The sequence below is a fragment of the Podarcis vaucheri genome (genome assembly GCF_965113315.1).
Source record: "Podarcis vaucheri genome assembly, chromosome: 11".
In the NCBI taxonomy this organism is placed as follows: domain Eukaryota; kingdom Metazoa; phylum Chordata; class Lepidosauria; order Squamata; family Lacertidae; genus Podarcis; species Podarcis vaucheri.
The window spans coordinates 989,719-995,718 of record NC_138749.1 but is presented as its reverse complement, the minus strand read 5'-3'; the positions used below and the strand labels follow the sequence as shown (position 1 = coordinate 995,718).

Below are 6,000 nucleotides of genomic sequence, written 5' to 3'. Positions count from 1 at the left end.
CCACCCCTCGGTGGGACAGGCGTTGGCTCGCCCGTGCCTCTTCCTTCTGGGAAAGGGAGCTTCCCTATTCTTTCGCTTTCCTTTGATTTCCCCAAGTTTCTTTTCCGTTTGCATCTCCTTATGCTTTTGTGTGTTTTAGCCGCAAGGTAAGTTCTGAGACTGCAAGCATGAAGTTTGAGGCAGCTCTATAGAGGTGGGGGAGATGGACGGCTCTGTGTGAGAGTTTGTGTGTGTGTGTGTCTGAGAGAGAGGTCCTGACCTACTGGCTTCCCTTAATGCTCAGTAGCCTTCAACTGGAGTATTTTGGCATGCTCTGTCTCTGAGGTTTGCCTTTCATGCTCACAAATCAGAGCGCTTCCTTTTAGGATCGGTAGACTCCTACATGTCAATTGTTTCAACTGGAATTGAGCATCTAAGGGATTCACGGGGGGGGGGGAGAGGACTACTTACTTTATGGTGAAGAATCTTATTTGAAGGGCACATGGTTAGGGAGCCTGTTGAATTATTTTGTTCAGCCGCGACTTCAACAAATTGAAACACACATGCACACAAAGCTGAAAATGTTTCTGCCCTTGAACTCTTTCCCCCGTCTGGGGCTTGAGACAGGCTAGAGGAAGGCAGAGCAGTAAGTGCTGAGCGCCTTGCGATTCCTTCTTTTGCCCTCCTGCCTCATCCAAAAGAGAACCCTGGCATCTCTCCCGGCTGAAGCCAGCTCTGTGTTGGGGGTTGTGAGTATTCCTGGCTGGGATTCTGCTTTGCACGAGAGGCAGAAGTAGGAAAAGCTTCTTGCTGCCTCACATAATTGTTGTGTGATGCCACTTGTGAAGCTGACAAGGTAGAACGAGTGACAGAAAGTCGCTCCTCAGGGAGGAATTTGAGTGCTGAAATTCACTGTTGTTTGACGTCTTGCTTTGCCATTCTAATTCCCAGGCTGGGCACTTGGGTCCCGGTTTTGCAGAAGCCCCGTTTGCCAGGCCCTGGAGTTTATCTGGGAGTGGAAAGGGCTGCTTTGACAAAAGGCAGCCTTCGCCTCAGGGGTGCACATTGCTGCCCCTGTTAGAATCCCATGTTAGTGATGACCCACAGTCTTGGAAAGGGGCGTGAACTTCCTCAGCCAGTTGCCTGGAAATGGCAATCTAGCACAGATTCACCAGAGTTCATTTCTTTTATGGAGATTGTTCAGAAACATAAAATCAATGACACAGGAGGCTTGCAGGTGGTTTGGTTTTCTTTTTGGGTGTCACCAGGACAGCTTTTAGCGGGCAGCCTCCGTTGTCCAGGACATCACTTACCCAAGTTCCCCATGCAAACAACTGGCATGCTTCAAATTTCCTTGCAGAGGAGTCTGGAGGGAAAGAGATCTGAGGAGCCTGGCATGGGCCGCGGCCGACCTGCAGCTCTCCCAGGGGCGCTGGTGTCACCCTTGGATAAAGAAGCTGCCATGCCTCTTGCCGCTTCATGTCTGCCTGGCTAAAAACCTGCTTTAAATCCTCGTGCGGAGCAGAGACAAAATACCTCGCCGTGCTGTCAGAAACCAAACTTCATTCTTGCCAACACAAAACATGTTTAGTGGCCAGTCCACTGCCCCCCTTGGGCATCTGTGCCCCCAGTTTCAGGTTTTCCCAGAGGACTTTCCAAGCACATTTCAAGTGTTTGCACTTTGCACTCAGTTGGTCAAATGTCTTCTGAATCTCGCATTTTTCTGGCTGCAATGTATCTGCTATTCCTTGATCTATGGAGAATGTTACTGGAATTTTCATACCTTGTTCCTAAGAGTAGGTTTCCATGTCTGTTGACTTTTGCTTCTAGATGGTTCAAAGAGTAGGCTATTCTGCGTAGCCTTACTTTCGCTTACCCTTCCGCTTACTTACCTTTCTGAAGGAAAATTGTCACCTGCCAATTGTTGAAATGCTCCTAACGTTAACTAAAATTAATGGGTGCCTCAGTTTTGTTCATAGAGCTTATCTTGATGAGGCATTTATGATAAGCTTTCTTAGCAAGTAGGAGAATGGGAAGGTCTTTCAAGGTGGCTTCTCTCCCTTCCGTAGGAGGAAGCGGTTAGGATGACAGAGCCTGGTAGCAATCAGCATTGGTTACTCAAGGCTGAGTGACTTGACAAGTTCTATCACTGGCTTTTTGTACCAATCAGTTTGTGTTCTGTTCTTGTCATTCATCCCCCAGAAAGCTTTGTTGCTTTCTGCCACATGTGTCCCCTCTGACTGCCATGTAACTAGGATGTCATGGGACCTGTAGCTTGGCTTGGGATGCCTGAGTCCCTTTACATTCCCAAATGCATTCCTTGGCACAAGAGGCTGTGCCAGTCTGAGCCTCTGCAATGGCTCCCATGAATCTTGTGAGATTGGCAACAACTGAGATGGATGTAGGAACCTAGGAGTCAGGCCCATTGAGCTCAGCATTGTCTGCCCTGATCGGCAGCTGCACTCCAGGATTTCAGGCAGCTGTAGCAACTCCACATCTGTTTATTTTGCATCCTTCTCTTTGCTTCCCGTTTTCTTCTATAAACATTTTGATCTGAGTCTCTATTCCCTTCTGAGCTTGGTGAGTGACTTGCTAGCGCATGTGCTTGCTCTGGCTGGAGTTTAGAATATTTTCCCTTTGATAAGCGTTCTCATTCGGCTCTCTACCTTCCGAAACGTGATTCATCCAGCCGCGTAGCGCCTGCTTCAGCTCTCGCTGAGATTAGCAGCTTGCTTATTGGCAGATCAGGCTTTAGAAAATAAACAGTTTGGGAAGCAAGCGACGAGGACAGAAACTGTCGTCCTGAAGTGTCATCAAATTGCAATTGCAATCTTTGCTTGCCAGCCTCCAGGGATGATGGAGCCAAGAAAGCGGCACGTTGGCCAGGCCTCGTTTGAAGCAGGCGTAGTCCTCCGTTGGCCATAAAAGGTGCCGTGTAAGAATTCCCAGCAAGTGTCAGAATTGCCGCATGTCGAGAAGGGCTGCCATAGCAACCTTTCCTTTGGCACTCAGCTGTGAGTTTTTATTCTCCGGCTTCTGCTGTAGCCTTGCAAGCCGAACCCAAAGCAAGGCGGCCAGGTTTGCCTTGCAGGATTAGGCCCACCCAGCCCATGCTCTCCAGGCTTGCCAGCCGGGCATGAGAGAGGAGTCGGGAGGCCTCCTTGCTGATCCCTGGCCTCAGGGTCTCCAGAGGGAGACGGCTACCAAAGGCAGATGGAAAAGCTAATAGCTTTGCCCGTGTCTATCAGACAGATTTGTGTCAGCCTTGAAAAAAGCTTCCCCAGCCATTTCCCCACATGGTGCCTTGCGGTGGTGAATTTTGTGTGTGAGCTCTGTGTTGTGATTCCAATCAATTTACTTGGGTGATCCTTAGCATTAGGAGACAAGGAGTGTCTTACTGTTTAACTCTTCTTGATCGATGTTTCCAACTTGATTGGTTTTCCCAGGAGCTACAATTAGCTATTTCAGCATCTTAATGGCTGCATTATTGCAAGGCAACAGTATCTTTGACTGGATCAGCTTATCTTCAAATGAGTTTTTCTGGGCCCTTAATACCAAAGGAGCATCCTTTATCACCTGAAAGTTGGTTAGCAGAATTGCAAGGCTAGCTAGCTATCATCTCACTTGCTCTTTATTTCCCCATTGTTTCAGTCACCGTAAGAGGCAGATACACATGTCCACATTGTGAAGCCTTCTTGAATGCTATTTTGAGATTCTACTGGAGGAAGATCTCAGCAGGAGAGAGATTCTTTCCTTGTCCCACCCTAGATGTGCTGCTGCTATCCATCAGCCCCCCACGGGTGGGGTTGGAGATTGGAGTGCTTTTATGAAAACTCCCCTTCTCTCTCCCTTGTTGCTGTGGGGGTTGCTCAGGGTATCTGATCAGCTGTATGCTGCAGCCACAAGATCCAGTTTGATTGCTGCTGAGATGAGTTTAGGACCAGAAGAAATCCTAAGGTCAAATCCTGACACTGCCCTCCATGTTCCTACCCACTGTTGGACTGGCAGAGAGCTGAAATCTATAAATCCCCTCCTCCACCTGCCAGTTTCCAAACTTTGTTGCTTTGGCCACGATTCTCCTTCTCCAAGCTTTTGTGTCCTCCAGGAACACAAATATCCTTGGGGTGTCATAGAATTCCAGACTCAAAAAAGGTATTTTTTTAAAAAAGAGTAATTGGTTTGTTGTGATTCCATGATGCCCAGAAGTTTGTGCCCCCAGATAGGACCCCCCAGTTTTCCCCAATTTTATTTTTTTATTATTGACTACTTGCCGTAGGTCCCCTGCTGTGATACCATGCTGCCAAGAGGTGGTTGTTTTTTGTAGCTCCCCAAGACCTCCCCCCATGTGCCCTTTTGAAAGATGCCCACTGTGTGCTCTGCCCCCCCCTTGATATGCTACCCCCAGAGGGCCAATGTGCTTCTCAGCCTGCACACCATTTAGCCACCCTGATACAGAGCATGTGACGGCACCCAAAGGGGCTGCACCTTGTTTTCCCTTGTGCTCCCTGCTAGGTCTCTGCCACCTCCTTGGCAGCAATTTGGGGTTTTGCTTGCCAACTCCCTTGCGGCTCATTAGGAACAACGTGGCCGTTGGATGGTGCCCTCTGCCTGTCAGGCCAGCTTTGAATAGCAGGGGCTTGTAGGCGGGGGCTCTTGTGGGGTCCCCCACAGCTAAGGAGTCACCTTTCTCTGCTGACTGCAAAGCTTAAACATGAAAAAATAAAACATTTCCTTTCTGGGACTGGTCTTAGTGCTTTTAACAACTTAGAATGTTTTTATTGCATATTTTCATAAACTGCTTATCCAGCCTGAGCTTCTGGGGATAAGCTTTTTTTTTGCACCCATTCCCATTATGGTCCTTAACGGTTTCAGTGGAAGTTGCAAGCCCAGCAAACTTCAAACAAGGTTTCTAGCGATAAATGCCTCTCTTCCCGCCCCCACACCCAAAGCAGTGCATCTCCTCTTCGAGGATTGTTCCTGTACTTGGGTTGAGGTGTGAAACTTCATCTGGGGGGCAGCCATCTTTTGGTACAGACCCCTCTTCCTTTTTCCAATGCCTGCGTCTCCAGTCTTGCCCCCTCTGCTCCCATGTGCTTAGTCACTTAGAGATAGTTAGTGTTCTTTGACACTGGAAATGAATGGCTGTTTACTCTGTGGGCTGAAACGGTGGCACTGTCATTGATGTGCCCTCAGAAGAAACGAGATTTTGCAGGGCAATGCCGCTTGCCCTCAAGGGAACGCACAAGTAGCAGGCCAATCCTGCAGACACGTTCCAAACAGTCCGGCGGCTTTTTCTCTTAAACAAAATTGAAGCTTTTTCCATCAGAAAAAAAGTTGCCTTCTTAATTATTAAGATTTCCGCCCCAGCCTTCCAGTCCGTAGTCAGAAAAGTAAGCAGAAAAGCAGACAGCTTTCAGTAGAACTTGGAAAGAGACGGCGCTTCACACAATACGCTGCTCTGGGATGCTGAATACTGAGCATGGAAAAGCGGGTTTTGTTTCGCTGCTCCAGCAGTTTCTGAATGGAGCTGAGTGTCGGCAGACCGTGCTGTGCTGAGCAAGGCTGGGGGGCTTGCTGGAACAGAGGGCACCCCCCTTTGAGGAGGGTCCTTGGGCATCTGAAGCTGAGGAATGCAAATCCACAGAGGAAATACAGCCTGCAGAGGTTTCTACTTTGGGCAGGGTTAAAAGGAGTGTAGGAGCCGGAATAATGTATTTAAATGCTTCTTTGAATACTGTCCCCCAAGTTGTGAGCCAGTGTGTGGAGATGAGGCTGTTCTGTGTACTGCTCAGAACTCTCCCTTGACTTTTCAGTTGCCCCAAAGGGACCTGAGCGCAAGAGGCCTCTCCCCTCCTGTGTCTCTAGCAGCTGGCATTCAGAAGCATATATATCGTCTCCAACTGCAGAGGCAGAGCCTAGCCATCGTGGCCCATAGCCATTGGTCACTGTCTCCCCCATGAGTTTGTCCCATCCTCTTTTAAAGCAATGCGAGTTGGTGGCCCTCGCTGCCTCCTGTGGGTG

General features: G+C 48.9%; 1 protein-coding gene across 12 annotated transcripts in view; it reads left to right on the top strand.

Moving 5' to 3' along the window:
• Positions 1–6,000, top strand: part of UNC13B (unc-13 homolog B) — a gene marked incomplete at its 3' end in the record, with an annotated part of 165,867 nt that overhangs the window by 74,561 nt on the left and 85,306 nt on the right. Inside the window, exon 1 of one of the 12 annotated variants that reach the window (XM_082241712.1) lies at positions 25–146. The exons of the other annotated variants lie outside the window; for them this stretch is intronic. Of the gene's footprint in view, positions 1–24; positions 147–6,000 lie in introns of those variants that run through there. 12 annotated transcript variants of the gene reach the window in all.